Here is a 23,560-nt window from a genome sequence, read left to right as displayed (position 1 = left end):
TGTGGGAAGGAATACAGAAAGCCAACAAGGAGTGGTATAGCATCCCAGGGCTAGTAATAGTGGGGGCACAGCCAGTCCTTGCCCTGAAGGGGAAGTGGAGGGAGTGGTTGTGAGAAACTAAAGAGAGTTCTAGAGCTGTTAGTGAGGATCACTGGATAGGTCACCCCCAGAAAGGAAGATTACCATCCAGGGTGCTCGACAGAGAAGGAGCTGGGTTCCATGTTCTATCCTGCTGGTATTTCCCAACAAGCAAACTCAACCACACCCACAGGGCAAGAGAGTCTCAGCACAGAAGTCCAGAGAGGTCAGCCTCCTGGGGCTCAGGCTGAACCAAGAAGGGTAGAAGGTAGAGGGACTGGTGGAGAAGATCCATCACAGTTCCTCACCCACTTTGCTGTAATGATCTATAGGAAAGTCACCAATGACAGAAATATGTCTCTAACCATAACTGGAAGAGCAGGAGTTCTTTCTTAAGGATTCCCAATTGCCATGTGGCTTATGAAAAACTGTTTGAATCAGTATTTGCTGTGCAACTTTAAATCCTACTGAAACTTCACTGCAGTTAGACTAATGAACTAAATAAAAGTAAAACACATACTGCACATCAAAAGGTATGATCCTTGGTAGCTAAATTCTGGTTTCAAGTACTAATTCTATTTTTTTTTATTAATTTTAGCGTATTATGGGGGTACACGTGTTAAGGTTACATATATTGCCCATGCCCCACCTTCCCCCTCGAGTCAGAGCTTCAAGCATGTCCATTCCCCAAACGTTGTACATCTTTCTCGTTGTGTTTGCATATACCCATCCCCTTCTCCCCCCTCCCACCTGCCCAACATCCTATAAATGTTATTCCTGTATGTCCACTTAGGTGTTGATCTGTCAATACCAATTTGCTGGTGAGTACATGTGGTGCTTGTTTTTCCATTCTTGAGATACTTCACTTAGTAGAATCGGTTCCAGCTCTATCCAGGAATATACAAGAGGTGCTATATCACCATTGTTTCTTAAAGCTGAGTAGTACTCCATGGTATACATATACTACATTTTATTAATCCACTCATGAATTGATGGGCACTTGGGTTTTTTCCACAGCTTTGCAATTGTGAATTGTGCTGCTATAAACATTCGCGTGCAGGTGTCTTTTTTGGAGAGTGTCATTTGATCTTTTGGGTAGATGCCCAGTAGTGGGATTGCTGGATCAAATGGTAGATCCACTTGTATCACTTTGAGGTAGCTCCATATTGCTTTCCACAGAGGTTGAACTAGTTTGCAGTCCCACCAGCAGGGTAGGAGTGTTCCTATCTCTCCGAATCCATGCCAGCATTTATTATTTGGGGAATTTTTGATAAAGGCCATTCTCACTGGAATTAAGTGATATCTCATTGTGGTTTTGATTTGTATTTCCCTGATGATTAGAGATGTTGAACATTTTTTCATATGTTTATTGGCCATTATTCTGTCTTCTTTTGAAAAGTTTCTGTTCATGTCCTTTGCCCACTTTTTGATGGGGTTGTTTGATTTTTTGGCTGATTTTCCTGAGTTCTAAATAGATTCTAGTTATCAGCCCTTTATCAGATGTGTAGCTTGCAAAAATTTTCTCCCATTTTGTGGGTTGTCTGTTTGCTCTCTTGATAGTTTCTTTGGTTGTGCAGAAGCTTCTTAATTTGATCAGGTCCCATTTGTTTATTTTTGTTGCTGCTGTGATTGCCTTTGGGGTCTTCTTCATAAATTCTTTGCCTAGGCCAATGTCTAGAAGAGTATTTCCAACATTTTCCTATAGAATTCTAATAGTTTCACACCTAAGGTTCTAGTCTGTGACCCAGTGTAAGTTGATTTTTGCGAGAGGCGAAAGGTGTGGGTCTTGTTTCAGTCTCCTACATGTGGCTATCCAGTTTTCCCAGCACCATTTATTGAATAAGGATTCTTTTCCCCAGTGTATGTTTTTGTCTGCTTTGTCAAAGATTAGTTGGCTATATGAGGATGGTTTTATATCTGAGTTCTCTGTTCTGTTCCACTGGTCATTGTCCCTGTTCTTGTGCCAGTTAAAAGCTGTTTTAATGACTATAGCCTTGTAGTATAGTTTGAAATCTGGTAAATTGATACCTCCTATTTTGTTTTTATTGTCTAGGATTGATTTTGCTATACGGGGTCTTCTCTGGTTCCATACGAAGTGTAAAATTATTTTTTCTATATCTGAAAAATGATGATGGTATTTTGATAAGGATTGCATTGACTCTGTAGATCACTTTGGGTAGTATAGACATTTTAACAATGTTGATTCTGCTGACCCATGAGCATGGTATATTCTTCCATCTGTTTATGTCCTTTGCTATTTCCTTCCTCAGTGTTTCATAGTTCTCCCTGTAGAGGTCTTTTACCTCCTTAGTTAAATATATTCCAAGGCACTTTATTTTCTTTGTTGCTATTTTGAAGGGTATTGAGTCTTTGATTTGGTTCTCACTTGTACTGTTGTTGGCGTATATGAATGGCTCTGATTTCTGTGTATTGATTTTGTATCCTGAGACTTTACCAAATTCATTCATCAGTTCAAGGAGTCTCTTGGTTGAATCCTTGGGGGTTTTCTAGGTATAATATCATGTCATCAGCAAAGAGTGAGAGTTTGATCTCTTCTGCTCCCATTTGGACGCCCTTAATTCCGCTCTCTTGTCTGATTGCTGTAGCAAGGACTTCCAGCACTATGTTGAATAGAAGTGGAGATAGTGGCCAACCTTGTCTTATTCCAGTTCTAAGTGGGAATGCTTTCAAAAATTCACTAAAGAAATTGAAACAATGAAGAAAACTCTAACCAAACTCCTGGAAATGAAGAATCAATTCAGGGAACTACAAAAACACAGTGGAAAGCCTCAAGAACAGGGTAGATTAAACAGAAGAAAGAATCTCAGAGATTGAAGATAACACCTTCCAATTAATAGTTCTATTTTTTTTCACTGGAATGACCCTGGGGACTGAGTGAATTAAAGTCAGTGGCAGTGAAGACAGGAAAAGTAAGATGTGGCAAACATTTAAGTAGCACATGCAACAGGTCTTAATGAATGTTTAGATATTGGGGGCATGAATGCCTTAAGTGTTGAAGGGTAAGGTGGAAGAAGCCAGGACAATGGTGAAGCCATCAACTGGATGAGGGGGATCCAGGAAAGGAGATGGCTTCTCTTTCCTGCTGAAGTACTGTTATTCCACTCTTTCTTCAAAGCCCTAAGGTCCTTGTTTTCCTGGTAAATGGACTCAGGAGGAAAAATTCATGCTGATGGCCTCTTGGCAGCTGGGTCGTTACTGGCCCAGGTCCCCAGCAGAGCTGCCACCTTGAAAATTCAGCAAGTAGTTTGGACTAACTCCCGATTAACTAGGAACTTTGCAATCTCAGGAGAGGGATAATTAGCACAAGTGGCGCAATTTGGCTCAGTCCTCAACTGAAAGCTGCAAGGAGACAATCAACATCAAAAAGCCTCCTGGTCCGGAAGTCTGCAAGGAAGTGGCTAAGGATGGAGAGATTTTGATTTTGTGCTTTTAATTTTCAGCTGAACCAGCCCCTAATTGGAACAATATCATTTATTACAAATTTTTCCCCATGTGGTCTCTAGGCCAGTAATCTGCTACAGATAAGGATCCCTACCATGGAATAGTTTATGACTGTGTCCTCTCCCTTGTGTTGCAGTTACAAGGCAGTGTGGGATGGCTTGTTTTGCTGCTAAGATATCAAGTGCAGCTGGCAAATTTATTGGGTATGCCCCTCCCTATTCAAGCAGATTGCTCTTCTCTTCCTCCCTTGCTAATGGCATCCCCTGCAAAGAATAGCAATAATTAAGAAGTCTGGTCACCAATGTCCTAAAAAAGAGAGAGATGTGCTTCTATAACTAACCCCCAGTGGAAAAGCTTCCCAAGGATTTACTTGGGCTAAAGATTTTTCAGACACTTTCCTGAACAAAGTAATGAATTTCCAATAAGAACCTGTGCTGTCCTGGAATTCTGGGGACACAATGCACATCAAGACATGGCCTCTGCAATCAAGTAGCATACAATTATGTTAGAAAGACTAATGCATACACATAAGCAGATGGTCTACAGTGTAAGTCAACCAGAGGACCTGGGCTTCATTTTGGCCCCAACCAAGCTTAGGTGCATCATGGAACATCTCTGGGCTGTGCAGTCCCAAGATGTTTCTCTGTAAGGGCACCAAAATGCCTTGCTCATAGGATTGTTGCGGGAATTTAAAAAAAGATTGCTTGTGAAAGTACCTTAAAAATAAAATTATGCATTGTTACTTATTGCAAATTATAATACAAAGGTAAAAATAGTAATTTCAATGATGCAAAATGCAAAAGTAATTTTTGGCATTATCCACTGATAAGAATTTTCTAATTATCTAAAAATTTGCTTGGAATAACTAAGCTTGGAAAACACATGCTATTAAATGAAAAATTAAGAATAAAAGTTTCAGCATGTTACAAATTTAAGTTTGTGAAAACAATGTATAGGAAAAAATGCAAAGAAACATCAAAGTGTTAAATTAAATATTAGATGTTAAAACAACCACTTCCTTGGTAGCAATAACAACTTGCATTTAGATCTTGCCCAAAAGAACCCAGGATTCTTTGGAAAAGTAGCTGCTAATTCCAGGGCTGGAACTGGGGAAGTATAATTTGTGCTTAGAACATTGTCTTGTCCCAAACAGAATGGGAGAACTCAAAAAATGATATGGAGATGTCAAAAGGACATAGAAATCAGCTTGGAGGGACTCCCACTGGCCAAATCAGGACAGTTCAAGGATCTAAATAAATAATAGTAATGAATTATAATGCATGAAATAAAATAAGAACCCATAGCCTATGCTGGAAAAAAAAATTAAATAAACAAATGAGTGGATTAATTAATTAATTAAATTGGAGAGAATAGAAAGTTATTTCTTATAGTAGAATGTCAACTAACAGATGCATAAAAATTATAAAATTATAAAATCACTATTTTATCATCATAGTGATAAGTGATTCAAGCAAGAATTATCAGTATATGCTAAAACTAGCAGGTAAAAATTATGAGAAACAGTATATACACTTAGTCTCAAATTATTTCCTAAAAAAATACTTATTAATTTCAAATGGAAAAGTGCAACTTTACATGATTAGATTAGATCTTAGAGCAGATTTTTTTCTTTTGTGATAAAAGACATTATTGGGAAAATTAGAGATATTTGATGAAGCTCTATAGATTAGATGATAGTATGGTTCCAATGTTAATTTACTAATTTTGATAGACTCTAGTTAAGCAAAAGATTATCCTTTTTTAAAGAAAATCCATCCTTAAGTATTTAGGAATAAAGAGGTTTCATGTCTATAATTCATTCTTAATTAGTTCATAAAAATAATAATGATAGGCATACATATATATACTGTATATAATAAGAATGATAAAATATATCTAGTCAAAGGTAAATATTTAAGGAATCTGAAAGAAGCTTATGCAGACTAATTTGTACTATTTTTATTATTATTCTGTGCTTGAATTATTTAAAAATAAAATGGTTAAATATAGTGGTGTTGATTAGTGGGATCATTCTTTCTTCTTTATACTAAACTTTTCTCTATTTCTCAAACTTTCTATAGTTAATATGTGATTAGATAGATGATATTAATATATAGAGATATGTATACATATATGAAACACACCCCATGAACCCTACTCCCATTATACTTTATGTACTACTATAATACATTGGATATAATAAAATTATGACTGTTTCCTTCAGAAAGAGAGTACCCCTTACTTCTTTGAGCTTCTGAAGAGCAGAAGGAAATCAGGTAGATACTATTTAGTAAAATTCTAGGGGTGTAACCTAGGGGTGCAAGATAGGACCACCCTGGGTCCCAAAGAGCTACTAGTCCAATACTCAGATATATCAATCGGCTATGTGATGGCAGTGAGACCACAATAACAAAAAATCTAAAGATTTTTGGCTCTTAACAGCAAAGACTTATTTCTTATTCACATTACCTATTGATTGAAGCTGCGTTCTGGACTCAGTTGCCCATGGCCTCCTCACCCTGGAAACTAGAATGGGAAAGTATCTTCTAGCTTGATATCATGTCAAAGGAAAAGGATGAAGACAGCTTGTGGAAACACACAATGGGGCTTAAAGCTTCTGTTCTTTTTGGCACATGAGAATTTCACTCACATTTCATTAATCAGAAAAATTACATGGCCTAAAAATGGAGCATGGAAGTATACCCCTCTCATAGAGATGCTCTGCAAATCACAGGGCAAGAGGAAGGGATATATTATACAATCTTCTTGGAAAGGCAGAAGCAAAAGTTAGAAACAATGATATGCTATTCCACAGTATATGTCTTTCTCATAAATATTTACTCTCCTCTCTTCTGCACATATACCTACTCTTCTGCATAATATACCTACTCTCTAAGGGAGTAAGCCAGAAGTCTTTTGGGATATGACATTAAGTTAAAGTTTCAGGTTCTTTTAATGGTCTCTATACCAAATGTGATGAAAATATGGCTCCTCTTGATCAAGAGGCCTATGACCCAAAACCAAAACCAAACCAAACCAAACAAAACAGTTATCTTTTCTTTCCCAAACTCAACAGACATTGGAGGGACAGAGCCAGGAAAGCTGCAATGAATTCTCCCATTTGTAAAGGAAGAGAATTGAAAGATGGAAAGCATCAAGTCGTCACCGGTCCATAGATGTTCTGAATCTGCTGGGCAAATATTGCAAACCCACACCTAGTTTAGTTAAATATCAGGTCTGCTCCCTAGGTGCAGTTGTTACTCTTCATGGCCCTGGGCTTCACTCTTTGATAATTTCTTCCTTTTCTATTATCCTATTTGGAACATTTATAGAGAATATTAGAGCAGATCCTCTCCTTAAGAGCTAAATGGAAGAAATTTAGGGACCCTATAGTTATTTTGTGTCTTTAACAGCCATCATCTTCATAGTTCAGACTAATAACTCTTTTGGAAATAAAACACTCTCAAAATCATTGGCCTTTTGACCAACAAACCTTATATGCCAATAGCCACATTCAGAATTCTTTTCTAGACATGCTTCTTTTTCTAGAATTAATTGAAGATACTTTGAAGTTACCATACCTTAATGAGAGATAAAACCCTTAGTTTTCTTTATGTGAACTATTTTGTCCAATTTAAATAATTTACTAAGGGTCACTTAGTAGGTAATTACTACTCTAATTATTTACATCAATTTACTAAAGGTCTTTATAAATTAGAGGTTTTAACAAAGGACATGGAGATCACATTCTTGATATGAACTTTGCTTTGAGACCATAATATAACTAGCTTTTATCACTTAACACAATTCCAGTTTAACTTTTATAGGTTACACGTATGAGAACCAGTTACATCCTATAAGTTCTAAAAGTTCTAGATTCTCCCTTTTCCTTTTTTATCCTTGCTTGAAAACTGGTCATGTCCTTCTGAACTCATCTCTTTTTTATAGTATGTTGTCACATGCTGCTATGAACAACCATGCCACACAGGTCTTATTCCATTGGCCAACCTCTTCACCCAAAGCTACAGTTTCATTAGGTAAATTATCTGTTTTCCAAGTTATCTCAGCAAACAGTTCTATAAATGTTTAGCCATTGCCTAACATGAGTCACTATGTTGCTAGATTCAATAATAGTTTCCTTACTACCCACTGCTTGACTCTGAAGCCAATGCCACACAATTTTTTAGGTTTTGTTTTGTTATGGCAACACCCCACTTCTGGTACCAATTTCTGTGTTAGTCAGCTTTCACTGAGTAAGACCATAGCAACAGCCTAAAGTCTCAGTGACTTCTATAAACAAAGGTTTATTTGTGTTCATATAGTGAGAGCTGACACTTATGCACTATGAATGTGAGCTCCAAGGAAAGGCCACAATGCCCAGAGATGGTGTTATAGTAACCAGGAAATCCTACAAGAGGGAAGAAACTTCCTCCTTTCCTGTTGATTTTCTTAATACAGTGAATGACTTCACCAACTATCTGGCTTCCCAAAACTACAAATAGATAGATGAGTAATCCTTTATTTCTCCCTATCCTTCAACCCCTACACCATCCAGCCATCAAATAAAAACATTCCTGGCAACTAGACCATTACCTGACTCATTATGTAGTATCTCTAAATGTTTGTTGTTTTTTATATTAATGCATAAAAATATCCAATCAAAGAAAATCTAATGTTTCAGATATCCCTATTCTAAAGCAAGGACTGTAGTCCCTACAGCTGTTAAGTGATAATTCAAAGAGCCAAACCCAGGTCTGTGTCACTGAAATGCTCCTGGCCTTTGTATATACCACATGCCTCTATCAGTCATTGCTTTGGGGCTAACTCAAGCACCATAAGAATAAGCCTAGACAGTTCCTAGTTTGCCACTAACTCATCTCCAGCTGTGCAGTCACATAGGCTATCTATAAGGGGTAACATGGCCAACTTACTTTGTAAAACTTACCTGGGATGCAGGCCCAGGGTTATCTTCATCTTTATCTAAAGGATCTCAGAGCATTCACTCTGATTTAAGAGAATCATTCTGAGAAGTATTGGTCTCTCCCACTAAACTCCAGGATTATCCAGGATGAAGAGCATTATGTTGTTGATTTAATTATCCAGCCATTCTTCTCTTTAGCCAAGAAATTATAAGAATAACACAGCACTAAGAGACTTGTATCCAAGAAATTTATCACAAGTTGTAGCAGGTAGTGTTCAAAGATACGGCAATCCCCAATGAACCACACCTCCCAGCAGTCATGTCCTGGTCTCCTCTCACATTGAATATGAGTTGGTCTGTGGATTGCTTTAACCAACAGAATATAGCATTATACTATGCCAAATCTGTGCCTGAGCTTTAAGAATACCTGGCCATTTTTGTACTTTTAGGAGCCTGAAGATGCCATGTAAGAAGTCTCGCTACCTGCTGGAAAGTCTACTTGGAGACTCTACATGGAGAGAGGGCAGTCCGAGACTACATGAAGACAGAGTGAAAGACCCAGCCATCTCAGCATGCAACTGAGTTTAGCCTTTCAGTCAACCTTTTCTGATTCCCACAGCTATTGTGAAAGGTCAAATGAAATAATGTTTGGAAAGATGCTGTCTAAACTGGACAAGCACACAGGTTTGTGTAATCACACAGTCAATCAATGACCAATGTGTGCTGAGTACTCAGCTCAGCCAGGCTATGGTAGATAGAGTAGGGAAGGGGATGTCAACCCTAACCTGAGGATTTCCCATGAGAGGACAAAACAAGCTTGTGTGCAGAGACACTGTGTCCTCACTCTCCCACTCAGAACCACGAGGATGAAAGGGCCAGAAGCAAAGAAGGTCAGGGGTGGGGAGTGGGCTGGAGGTGGTGTGTGCCTCTGAAGGTCAGAACACATAATGAGGCTGTCACACCACCTCTCCTAGGGGAGGCGGATTCGTTATGGACAATCTGGGGAAATCGGCTAACTTGTCATGGCCCCTGCCGTTAAAACTCCATTTCAAGGGGGGGCGGTGTCTTAGAGGAGAGTAAGCGAGGTGATGTGGCGCTATCCACAGGTGCTAGAATTCTGACCAACCCTTCTCTAGGGGGTGCAGGAAACTTCTTGAAAACAATTATCCTCTGAAACAGCCCTCAGTTCCTGGAAATGCCTTGTAGTCCTTGGAGAAAGATCAAAAGTTCCTGGAAAAGAGCCACAACGGGGGCAAGAGTGGAGATATACTAATTGAAGGAAAGCACCACAGATTCACGACGTGCGGTGCCAAGAACTAAAAAGAAAATAAATGCAGGACAGTTAAATCCCCTCCCGGCTATAGTATCCACAGCAGCCTCCAGGAGGCAGGGCAGCCTCAGGGGCTGCTGCAACCACTGAACTGGTGTCCTGGACAACCGGCCAGGGCTGCAGCCCAGCTGCCCGCTCAGCAACCCTCCATAGGGGGTGGTTCTGCTTCCTGCAAGGGCCCTTCTCTAGACTTACAGAATTCTAGAATGAGCAGAGCTTTAAGATTCCAGCCCAAACTGTGCTGCTTTCTAAGCATTTCAGCTCCAGGTATTCATGGTTATAACTTGGACAGGCTTATCTCAACACCTGCTAGGATCTCAGCAGTACAGACTGATGGGATAGAAGAAAAAAGGACTGACCCTGCTCTAAGGGGAAAGTCAAAGGACCATTACGGATGTCCCAGGGATTGTGGTGAGCCCAAGCTTGAAGTAGGCTGGAGTTTCTGTCAAAGGAAATCTACTCAGGGTGCCAGTATAACAAGAAACCCAGTTTGAATGGATTCACGTATCAGGAATAATGAAACATCCGCATTTCAGAGGGTACATGGGGACCCAGATGACCTCTAGGCCCACCAACTATTGGGCTGAAAGCAACAAGGCAAATTCTAGACTCCTTAGGTACAAGGCTAAGCCTAGCAAATATTCTACCTATCTTGGTCAGCATTTCCTCAGGGGACAGGCTTGATTGAAGACAGCAGTGCCTATGACTTGAGAACTCAAGGACTGATCTTCCCAGTGAAGGAAAGCTCTCAGTTTTCTCTACTTTTCTGGAACTTTCCTAATGAGACCCATTTCAATCCCTGCATACATATAACTGTATTAGAACTTTGCTCCTGTCCTGGGAAACCAGCTTGCAGTACATGCCTCTGTGTCTGATGACTCTTAAAGTTTACTTCAGTGCTGTGACTATGACTCAACACCTCTCTCCTCCTACCAATGCTTAAAATTAAAGATGCTGTCCCAGGTTGAAACTTCCATTGACCGCATTCATCCTCCCCTGGGAGGTCTAAAAGTTCACCAATGATTACCTCCTTACTCTACCCTAGCCTCACAATATTCTTCACCACTGCCTCCTTTTCTCCAGCAATTTATACAAAAATATTTCTCTTCTCTGCTCAGGTACACCCCATATGCCTCACAGGAATACTTTAATGAAGAAATGAGGGGGAAATGTAGACCCAAACAGACACAAAAATGACATAAAACTATTTTAGTTGCAGGACATCTCCAAACAATATTTTACATAGTGGTCCAGGATGTATAAATGACAGATACACACAGAGAAGGGGTTTGCCACGGCAGATCCTTAGGCCTCCAGGGGACTCCCAGGATCCTCAGGGGAAAGTAAGAGAATCACCCACATAGACCAAGTCACTTAGTTTACAAAGGAGAAAACTAAGGCTCAGACCAGATAGAAGTAGTTTGCTCAGAGTCACAGAATAAGTTGGTATCAGAGCCTAAACAAGAAACAATGTCTGTTCTTATCCCATACTCTGTCTCTAAAATTTATCCTTGATATCCATGGAGTCGGATAATCAAGTTTACCAAATGTATCAATTTTATTTGGCCCATCTTATTTGGAAATGTGTAAAATAACAAATCCAACATAATACGAAACCATATTTCATTAATTTCATTGATCAATTTCATTCATTAAAGTCATCATAAACCTTTTATATTAGAAAAATCAGAAAATGCTAAGATCGGATAAAAAGAATATGATGATTGCATTAGAAACATATTTCAAGTGTACTTTAGAAATGCATTTTTCTAATATGCCATTGAAATCATCTTTTTATGGAAAACTAGGTTATTGATTTAAGAAGACTTTGTAGTGTATCTGCTCACAGTCAAAACAAACGGCTGGGATCAGCACTTGTTTGAAGCACATGTGGGAAATTCAGCAGGATATGAGATTTGGCAATACCTGCAAGGAAAGGTGAAGTTAGTCCAGGGACTCAAGTTTTATAACATGCATATGGTGACCATATTTTCTAGATGAAAAATCAGGACACATGGTTGACAAGGAAGAAAATCCTTATGGGGACAATGGAATAGATATAGCAACCAGGCCTGTTCCAGAGAACCTGGAACATATGGTCCAGGAGGACAGGCTGCAGAGGCAATTTTGTAAGGCTTGTCTCCTTCACAATTAATCGTCTTATTCCAGGGTTGGGAATCAATGTGAATTACCAGTATCTGGGTCTTTAACTTTCACTTTGTCCTCCTAAGGCAAACTTTACTAAGAAAAAGAAAGGCCTTTGAAAAGCAGAAGTGCTATAGGAATATGAATGAGCATAATTATTAACAACATTGTAAAATATATAATTAATGTATTGATATGTTGGACAAAATATTTGTTAATTAATCAGTTCAACACGTATTTGTATGCCTATTTTGTATTAGGCTCTGTTGGGCACTAAGGACATAGTAATGAATCCAACTTGATCCTTGTCCTCATGAAGCTTACAGTCTAAGCTTTGTATTATTTTTTACTTTTATTATTGTATCAATTTATTGCTTTATTATTATATAATACAATAATATTCAAGACATCATAGTAGTAATGGTGAATAGTCCACTTGCCATTCTTTCAACCATTTTTGTGTGATATAGTAAAACATTTATACCTATTAATATTAGACTTAGGTTTAGATACTTAATAGCTATATAAGTTAGAACAAGTCACCATTGCTTTGACCCTCAGTTCCCTAAATTGTTATGTTGGGACAATTACTGCCTTTTCTTCATAGGATAGAAGAGTAGTGGGATTGTGCATGTAAAATGCTTTTACTAAGACAGGCTTACAGTTTCTTCTTTATAGTAAAAATATAGAAGTAAAGTGCAAAAATGATGTCATTTTTTAAAGACATTCAGACAAATAATCTTTGCAAAATAGGTTATAAGCTCTTTAAAATATAAGAACTTAACAGCTGTTAGACCGATTCACTCAGACTGAGAAAGAAGTAACTTTGCTCAAGTAAAGAACAGTTTTGCCTTCATCACCATTGACTATTTCTCTGGTAAAAATGTGATAGAGGCTGTTGTTACAGTAAAGTCTGAAAAATCAGGCAATGGGTACAGATTACTACTTATCAGCTGTCTTGCAAAGAGCTAGATCTTCCTATAAGGAACAGGAATCGTTTTGCAGGTGGGAGAAGGATTCTTCACCTTCTCTGGGAGATCTGGATTTGAGGAATGGTAGGTATCTCACCCTAGGGCCTAGATAATGAGTGGTGAAGTGGCTCCTGTCACAGAAGGCAGGTGTGGAGTTAGGGACGATGCAGCATCTCTCAGCAAAACATAGCTGGTCAGCCAGCGATGACAGTTTTCCAGTGTGTTGTCTGGATGCATTTCCCTTTTCTCATCCCCAGGTTTAACACAGTTTTGTGGAAGTGGCCAAGCCTTTTTACAACTTTGCAGAGCAGTATTAAGGTATTCTGTGTGGCAGTGTGGCAAGTCAGTTGCAAGTCCTTAGGACACACAGACGCACTCAAACATTTGATATACAAACTTCTTTTTCTTTTTTTTAACCCATCAAGACTCCATGGTAAGATGCACAAACTTCTGAATGTCTGGGATGATACGCCTCCCACATTATGGGCTGGTAGCTTGGCCCTTAACCAGAGAAATGACTGTGGTTGACCTTCAGACAAAAGATCTAAGGGTAAGGTCTTGATGGGACATGTTACTTCCATACCCCTACATCTCCCTGGTGTCCTGTTTAGGACCAGCAGGATGTTGAGCTGCCTAAATTCCATAAATGGTGTCCTTCTTTTCCTTTCTCCCCAAGCAGACAGTCAAAGCAGGGAGAGTAGTCCCCCCACCCCCCCGGAACCAGCCAGTGGGTAGAGAAGGAACAGGACTCGTTCTGCACACAGCACTCGATTCTGAAGAGGCCATAGCTGAGTGATGAAGGAAATGGTAGGGGCCACCACAGGCAGGCGGCACAGGACTCGGTGTGTGTCTTATAAGCAGCGCCTTGGTCTGTGGCTCTCCACTGGCTGCACTCCAGAGGGCCAGACTCCAGACATGTAGGCAGCGGAGACAGAAAAGGAATTCTCTGGAGGCCAGAAAAGCCTACTGGGTACCTGGGAACTTAGCCACCGCTGACATGTACAGCATTCTTGCCATAACAACTGGTTAAAGGTAATAAACCCTCTCTTATTTAAACAGCAAGTGACTAGGACTGTTCTTTTTTGCTTTCAACAAAAGTATATAAATACAAAAAAAAAAAAAAAAAGATTCAGAAGGAAGAGAAATAGCCCCGACTCACTCCCTGAGTAGCAAGGCAAGAGTTAGAAGAGACATTTTATGTTTAAACAGAGCCTGACAACGGGTGTCCAAATGGATCCTCTCCCTTGCATCATCCCTACACATTTAAATCCCTTCCTTCCTTTCTTATGTCAAATCTCTTGTCAAGCAGGAGATTTTCTTCAGGGAGGGTATTCTATAAATAATGATTGACGGGACATCCTCATTTTTACCCTGATGGGCTCAAACTCGCTATGCAGACCCTTTCAGGTATTGTGTACATTCATACACCCAAATGCTAGACACGCTGACTCAGGAGTCACACCTGTTACCTGCATGCTGCTACCTGAGGCCTGGACCCACAGGTGAGCGGCCAGCCACATGAATAAACCGACGATGAAAAGTTCTGCTTCTTCTGCAACTGTCTTCTCAGAAAGTCCTTGTCTTCTTCCTCCTTCCTCACCAAAGTTTATCTCCCTTGACATTTTATGTTACCAGGTCTTATGTTCTAATAGAACTAGAGCTCCTCAGCCCTCACTGACTGCAGCCTTGTCTAAAACTCTAAGACCAGTTGTATAAGCAAAGATTTAGCTCTCAGGTAGACTTCTTTACCCCACTGGACTTTCGTATTTGCCATCGGTAGTTTCTGAGTCACTTCCGGCCATCTTCAGGAGTGCATGTCCGGTCTCTGTCATACACACACACACAAACACACACAGGTGCACACACACAAATGCTAACACCATGAGTGTTACTGGCGTGTTGACACACACGTCGTCATTGCCTTATGACAGAGGCCTGTATGTCAGCCTCAACTCTCTTCCTGAAGAAAGGCCAAGCCCTCCTGCCTTCCCGCCCCAGTGCGCCCACCTCTCATGACTCAGAGTTACCACATCATTTGCCCTGGAAAGCGCCGCCAACCTCGAACAGATATTCAAAGTGTTTAGGGGGAAAATAAAACACCTTCACAGCATTGCCAAATAATTTGTGGGGAGGGAACCTCAGAAATCACCACAGACCTGAGTGGGAAGTCTCTGAGTCTTTGCAAAGTGAAATCCTTTTAGCACAGGGTCCCTCCCGGCGGCAGAAGGCTCCCTTGAGGGCGTGAAGATGGATGCGAGTCTGTTGTCCACACCTCGGGCCGCCCCGGAACGTGTGCATTTTTTAAAACGATGTTTATCAGGTCTAGGTTGTTTTTCCAAGCTCAAAACTGAGACATGAAAATGGAATTTTTAGCCAGTAACTCATACATTTAGATTCCTGGTTTTTAGGTTTTGGAAAAAATGCACCTAGTTGTTTTCTTATTACAATACTGCTGGTTTTGTTCACCGGTCCGTGTTTTTCTTGGACTGTGGTAGAGTGGAATGTTTTAAATTATGGGCTTTTGCTTTTTACCCTCCAATGTCTACTAAATAAGTCCATCGTCTAATTCTAAAATTGTGAAGCAGCAAACATGCACTTGTAGCCAACAAAGCTACATTTTTATTCCAGAAAGGGTATTTTTGTTCTAAATTTACAGCAAAATAGCTCTGGAGACAAAGGCAGGATTTTGGCCAAACCAGACGTGCTCCTTTATAATGGCACGTTGCTTCCAATGCCCTTGCTAAGTGTTCTACCTTACTGAAGGTTTCTTTTCATTATTAAAATCTATAATAGGTGTTTTGAAGTCTCAGCTGATTTTTTTTTAAATTGGCTATGTTTTCATTTAGTCATTAAAACAAAGCTCGATACAAAAAAAAAATAAAATAAAATAAACCTACCACTCTGCGGGATCAAGAAACTTGATATTATTTGGAATCAAAGACTAAGTCATATTTCAGGCTTTCGTTACCAACAATGTTACCCATCCAAAGCAGTCGTAAATTAAATTTAAGTGAAATGGATTAAATCCCCCTTGGTGGAGCTACTGCAATTTGGCTAGACTCCTTGTCCCTCTCTTTTCTCCTGTAATCCTTTTCGTGCCGAGGCTGCGGCTGGGTACTGGATGACCTTTAATCCCAATCTGAGATTCCAGAACTTTATAATTCTGAAACTGGATCAGTGATTCTAAGAATCTCTAGGTTGTCTTCCCAGGTGTATCTCAGACATCATCCCAGGTCGTAAGGTGCTCTCCCAGCCTCTAAAAGGAGCCACGGTCAGTGCCAGGTTTCTAACTTGGCAAGGTAAACTCCACCTCTTCTAAGGCAGCATCCAATTATTGATCCTGATGGTGCCAACAGCTGGAAAATCAATCAGAGGCACTTATTTGACTCCAAGTTGCTTATAAGTAAGCAACAGCAACAGCAGAGTTAGTGTTTCTACCTAGGACTTGAAAGATAAAAAATAGAATGCAGGCTAAAAACATCCTTGGTAATCTTTCCCTTCTCCCAGGTTTTTTGTTTGTCTGTTTGTTCGTTTGTTTTTCTCAGAGCTTGAATTAGCCTAGCTACTGTTTGAAAATTGGGAATTGGGAAGGACACGATGGTGCTATTTTCCCACGTGAACATGGGTGTGTCTTCGGGGAGAAAAGGAATGACTCTGCCCCGTGCCCACCACCTCCCAGTGCCCAGAGTAGCATCAGTTAATCAAAGGTCAGACTCTTGCTTGGTACAAAAGCCAATGGGGTAACAACATACTCTACTGCATCATTAGAATTCCATATGAAACAAATTCCACTTACTAGGACTCCTTTCTTCAATACTTGCTCGAAATCATATTTCTCCATTCCTTATCTACTATTTAAAGTTTAGTAGCAGCATTTGGGATCCTGATACAAAGTTCAATCATTGGGAGAAGGGAGGGGAACACTGTCATGTTAGCAAAGCATATTCTTCAGGAGTCTAACTGGTCTTCCCTGACATCTTCCTCCAGTACTTGTTTTCTGTTTCCTTCTTTAGTTCCTGCTAGTTTTTGACCTTGCCCTTCACTCAAATGCTAACTCTGGTGTTCACTTTCCAGGCCCTTAAGTTTTCCACTGGACGTAGCTTCTCCTGAACACTTCCCAGCCCCTCTTGGATGGCCATGATGTTTGCCTGCTGTGACTTCAGGATCCTCTCCCTGTTGTGCCATGCTATGACCTAGTCAGGGTAGGACATCATAGAATTCTCAGTCTTTTGATGCTAAGAGAGGGGAGTAATTTTTGCTTAAGCAAAGATGCTGTCAAACATTGAATGATCTCTAGCCTATCAGCAGTATTGAACAATGGTTTAGATCTGAATACAATACAGCTAGTATGAGCTTGCTCAATACAGATAACAGTGCAATATCACCTCCTTTGATCTGAGCAATATACTCCTATAAATACAGCCTTTTAAATTTTCTAACAATCACAAAACACTTTTGATTTCCTTTGATTTTTTATTTATCTAAAATGTATATGACAACCCCTCCTCCACACATACACACACATATATACACAAATTTTTTTCAATCTTATTATTGGACAGTTGATTTTTCAAATCTAAACAAAATAATTTGCATTCATTTGTTATATTCCATCTTGTACTTTGGGCTCATTATTTTGGCCTTCCGATATAATTCTGATTCCTGGAGCTACTATCTAAATTTTCAAGCAACTACTTTGAGCTTTGTGTCATCTGCGAATGTGATGCTCATGAACTGAACAAGCCAAAGATGGGTCAGGAGACTTGCCATTGGAGGGACTGGCCTTCAGGCTCACGCAGGGGCTTCCTAACATGCAGGAAAGAGCATTGGAAAAATTATGCTAATTAGCACATCCAAGTCTCAGTTTCCTCATTGGTGATTTTTCATTTCCTCTTGTCAGGACTGTTTGAGGATTAAATAATTTTAAGATATTGCTTAGAAAAAAATTGTCACATGAAGGATATGCTTTTAATATTAGCTTCATTTCCTTCTGGGATAAAATTGTTCAAATAGTCAGGGACCAATGTAACCCTACTATAATCTACCCCATACTTGGCTAAAAACCTTGCAGAAAGCTACCTCTGCCCTGTCTATGGTAGCACTGCTCAGAGTCTGCCAAATATTGAATAATAGGTTGCCCTTCAGAGATGCACTTGAAATGTCACTTTATTGTCTTTTACTTTTTCACAATAGCCTTCTATCAATGGCCACAGTGGTATGAAATTAGAAATATAATCATTTATAATAATAATGGTAGCTCATATTTACACAGACTTTTAGGGGTTTTAGGATACTTTCAGAAGTATAATCAAATCATCTGTTACTCATAGCAACTCTGTCCATGTAGGATTCCTAACCCCATATTACAGATTAGCAACCTGATATCTGAAGAGTTCCAATGGCTTGCTCATAGTCTAATAAGCAATGATTGAGCTGGTACAAAACCCAGGTCTTGTGACGGTTGGTTTGGCACTCTTTCCTTCCAACCAAGTTTATTTTGGTTGTCAGAATGAGTAAAAGTCCCAAATGTTACCTCCAAGGAGATCCTTATAAGAGGACGTGGCTTAATACAAATGAGACCCATTTTTTTATGCATTGCACAGATCCATTTATCAAATTAGCCCAAGAAAAGAGCAAATTTCTAAGGGACAGATAAGTTGTCATGAGGAGAGAACAAGGACAGACAAGTCAGAGGAGCAAAGAGTCAATGCAGGCTGAGGTACAACAGTGAAAAATCTAGAAAGTAAATGTGGGCAAAGTGCTAAGTAACAGCCAAGGAGCACAGGGGACAATCTTTGTCACCTTCACAACTATTTCCTCAAACCAGTTCTCTGCATAATTTTTACATCTACACACACTTCTGCCCAAAATGCTAAATAGCACCTTTTAGCTCTCTAACATTCTCCTTGAGCCTTGGCTCACTCCTCCAAGGATCTGTAGCACTCGCCTGCATGCATTTGCAAGCAACTGCTGGCCGGTGCCAAGGAAAATACATCCACAGCATGGCCACGCTCAGGGGCTGGAAGACTTCATTTAACACAATGGTGCTCAGCTTTTCATTGCTAAGGACACTTTTTATTTTTTCCTCCAAGGAACGTGGAAAGTCCTACAATGGCAGCAGCAGACAATCAGAACTTCTGACCCACAGGCAAAGAACCAGGATCACAAGGCACAGGCCAAGAAATTCCATCCCAAAGCACAGAAACTTGATAGATTCATAAGATGCTTGTTCTTATTTGAGGCAATGTACATTTTCCATTAGGCTTACTCATTTATCTGAATATTTGTTTGTATGTATTCACACTTCATTTCTTTCCACTAAATGTTTGAAGTGGCCACATAGCATAAATGCAAACACTATAAACAAAAATAAGTGAAACAAAAATAAGTGAAATGAAAAAGTACAGAAATGGAATATAATGGAAAATCAAGATCAAGGAAAAGAAGTCTGTAAATATGTCCATCTTTAGGATTGGCAAGAGTGCCACGAAAGGGCATCTTATTTTGCTAAGACTGTCCAGCAACACAGGAAAATGTGGCAATAAAATCGATACTTTGGTTTTCACTTTTGAAAAGGGGGACTTACGTTGGATTTTTTGCAGCACTGGAAATAGTCCTAAGACTTCTTCTTTAACCTAATATTTTCAGACCTCAGGGCTTCTACACAATAAAGCCAAAGATTCATTCTTGTCTGGGCACCTGTTCCCCAACTCTAACAAGTCCTTAATGAGTCCACCAGCAGTAACAGCAAAGAAAACAGACCCCTGGACCACACAGCTCTCCTGTTTTCTCCCCTGAATTGGGATTTGTAGGGAGAGAGCAGGACACCACCCCTCCCCCACAGCCACAGGCAAACCTTATAAAAAGGGTGTGAAACCCAAGAAATCATTCCATCTCTATGGTAGACATACATAGGGGCTCACATGTGCTAGAAACCGTGCCAGAATATTTACGTCTACAAATAACCAACTTGCCAAAAGCTTTTTTTTTAAAAAAAAGCAGCAATAGAATTAATATTCAAGTGTAGGTTTGGGGAAAGTGGAAAATTTTAATAAAAAGCACTTAAGTGAGCTGAAATATATGACAAACCAGTGGTTGGCAAACTTTTCTGTAGAGTCTTACAGATAGTAAATATTACAGATAGTAAATATATTAGGCTTTGCAGGCAACAGATTTTGGTAATGATTATTAAACTCTGTCATTGTAGTACTATAGTGTGAAAACAGCTGTAGAAAATATGCAAATAAATGTGTTCGGCTGCATTACAATAAAACTTTATTTACAAAAATAGGACAAATGTTGGATTTGGCTCACAGACATAGTTTGCTGATCCAGTTAAAAATGGAGTCAGAAATGACAAACTCTACCTTTGAACAATGACCCTAATGGCCAGCTTTGAGAGCTGCCATGTATTAAAAACATTGCTGTCCCTGAAACTCTTGGAGTTTCCAATACTTCCAACCAAAGAGTGTGCCAGCTTTGCTTCTTTTCAAGCCTCTTCCAGAAGGTGCTGGGCCTGATAGTTTCTGTGCTGCAAGTGAATGAAAGATTATGAAACCTGAATTCCAGGGAGCACACTGATGCCACGTGCTGCTTGATACACAGTAGGTGTTTTTTTCTATGGGAGAACACATGGAGTCCATTGTACCTAGTACAGTACCCAGCATGTAATCAAGACTCAGCAAATATAAATTCTGCCTCCCACACCTTTATCTTCACTGATTTGCAAACTTTAAATGGTGGCTACCTTCCTATGAACAATTTTCAAGAGACCTGGAGGTGCTTTACGTGAGTAGTGGGGAGATGATGAACTGGACTGATGCCATCCTGATTGCCAAAGCTTCCCATCATGCCTCTCTTGGACTCTCCCTCTGGCTTCTCAGAACAACCTGTCTTCCTTCCCTTTCTACATGGGTCCTTAACTCCACCACCAGCCCAGAGCCCTACTATCAAATGAGAGGCTTTGGTATGAGTCTACCCACCAAGCAGTAGTTTGAAAGTTTTCTTTTGGTCAATACAATGCCTTTGGTTACAGTATTTTATGGACACTCTTCTTGTTGGTTCCTTGTTGATCAACATGAAAGAATATTTTATATAAAGACAAAATTCACTGATCCTGCTTCTTAAAGGCATCTGTGCAATCTCATACTTAGAGAAAATAGTAGAGGTCCCAGAATCCCTCCTGCATCCCTCACAAATGACAAATAGCACCTGATTTAACACTCCCAGTAATGATGACTTGGATATTAATACCTTACAAAGCAGCACTCTTGGATAATGCTGATAAAAGAGTAGTTCATGCCCATTGTCTATGTGGCTGGAATCCTTTAGGGTTCCTGCTTCTTGCTTAACCAAGATAGTCACTATCACTTTTAGCTTCAAGTTGAATCTTTGAATACCTACAAATTGAGCAGCATGACACCTATATCTTCATCCATGACCTCAAAACAAACATGAACCAGAGCAATAACTTTGGACAGGATCTGTTGCCTGCACTAATTCTGCTCTCTGCTACCTTGGGCAGAGTCATGCACTCAGGTGTAAAATCCATGCACACCCACAGGGTATACTTTCTAAAAGTCTCTTGATCATGTCCAGAGGTAGAATTTCCCCAATAATTAGAAAAGATTAAGAAAGGGGGTATTTAGTCAGCTGGCCCTAACCAACCAGCTTGGACCTAGGCTGGGTTCTGGGGAACTCAGGCTGTGGAGAAGTGATGGCAATGAATCTCAGTATGAAAATGCCCTGGGCTGGATCACCGGGTGCAGGATGGGAGGAGTGGTTTATATTCACAGGGCAAATTGCTGAAGAGGAATAGTGTGATCTAGTAGACTGATTTTCAAACATTGCTAGAAGCCTAACATATTAAATAGATTAAGACAGAGCTGCTCTGGTTCCACCCCACCTGCCTGGACCCTCCCTGCCCGTGAGGCCCCTTAAGCAACTCCACAGGCACTCCAGGAGACACACGTCACCTTTGCATCACGGGAAATCTGTTAGGAGAAAATTAAACATTTTTCCTGTTATAGACAATTCCTAGTAAATGAAAAGTTTTGTTCAGAAAATTATTTTAACAGAATCATTGCTTTGTAGTGAGGCATCTGATTTTTTTTTTTTTAATGTTCACCGACTTTACTAAACTCGATGTTTACTTGTCTACAAAGATAAGTGCACTTTCATTGTAGAAATCCAAAATTGCTTAGAGGTATACAAAATGCAAAAAAAAAAAAGAAAAAAGAAAAATAAAAGAAAAGAAAAACAAACAAAGAAACAACAACAAAAACCCTCACCATCCAGAGAAGCCACCATCATGGTTTTGAAAAATATTTTTTTCTAGACCTTTCAATATCAAATTCTTGTTTTTCACTCAACAGTATAGAGATATTTGCATGTTTTTAAAGGTAAAGTAGGTTTCTATGGAATTTGAGAAACTATTAGGTAGATATAAATCTACAAAGTTAATTTTCATGTATACTCCATTGTATAGATGTACCACCATTTACTTAGGTACCCCTCTTTCTGTGGGTATCCACGTTGTTTCCACAGTTTCACTGTGATGCACAACTCTTCAATGAATTCGCCTGTACACTTGAATTATTTTCCAATTACTGCCATGGAATAAATTGGATTTAGTAAGATAACAGGACATGCCCATTTTAAATCTTTATGCATCTTGACATCCAGGTAGATGGTACTCTCATATATACCAATTTTTCTTGAATGTTCCCATCTCCCTACATCCTTGCCAACTCTAGATAGTATCTCCATTTTCCCTCTTTACCAGTTGAAGTGGCACAATGAAAGCATGGCATAGGTTTTATGTGTCTTTATTTTATTGGAATTAAGCCGAATTATCTCTTCAGATGTTTATGGGCATTCATATTTATTATTTCTTCAATGGCTGTCTGTAATTTTTACCCAATTTATCATTGGATTATTGGGTAATTTTTTGTATTTGAGAATGTTTCACCATTTATTTTTAGAATTTTTGATTTTATATATTTTCCTCTATACAGAAACGTTTAACATAGCCACTCTCTTCCTTTATAGCTTTACATTTTGTGCTCTGGCCTCCTTATCCCTAAGAAAATAATAATGTGCCTCACCATTTAATATTCATGATTTTAATTTTTACATTTAAATATATGATCTATCTGAAATTAACTTTTATATAAAGCATAAAATATTAATTCATCTTTGTTATTTTCCCAAATGGCCAATAAATTACTCTAACACTATTTTTTAGCCTAAATTTCCTGTCACTGATCTGAAATACCATCTTGTTGTTTAATACATTCCCCTATTTATTTATTCTGAGCTAATCAATTATAGTCAATTGAACTATCTTTCTAACCCTAAATTCATACCACACTGTTTTAATTAATATAGCTTTATAGTCTTTTAAAAAAGATTAATCTTTTTTATGGTATTATTCTTCCTAGTTAACTTTGCATGTTTAATCTTCCAGTCATGAATTTTAGAATAATTTTGACAAGTTTCTATTGCCAAGACAGCAGGTACATTATTTGGGATTTTATTACATTTAATTTGTGAGAGAATCTTTACAATATTAAGACTGTTAATGTCAGAACAGGGAAATATCTTATCTTTTTTTCCATGTTATTTTATGTTTCTCAGTCTTGTGTATCAGTT

The sequence above is a fragment of the Microcebus murinus genome, chromosome 4 (assembly GCF_040939455.1).
Source record: "Microcebus murinus isolate Inina chromosome 4, M.murinus_Inina_mat1.0, whole genome shotgun sequence".
Classification (NCBI taxonomy): Eukaryota; Metazoa; Chordata; class Mammalia; order Primates; family Cheirogaleidae; genus Microcebus; species Microcebus murinus.
The sequence above is the reverse complement of the archived record's forward strand: the minus strand, read 5'-3'. Positions refer to the sequence as shown.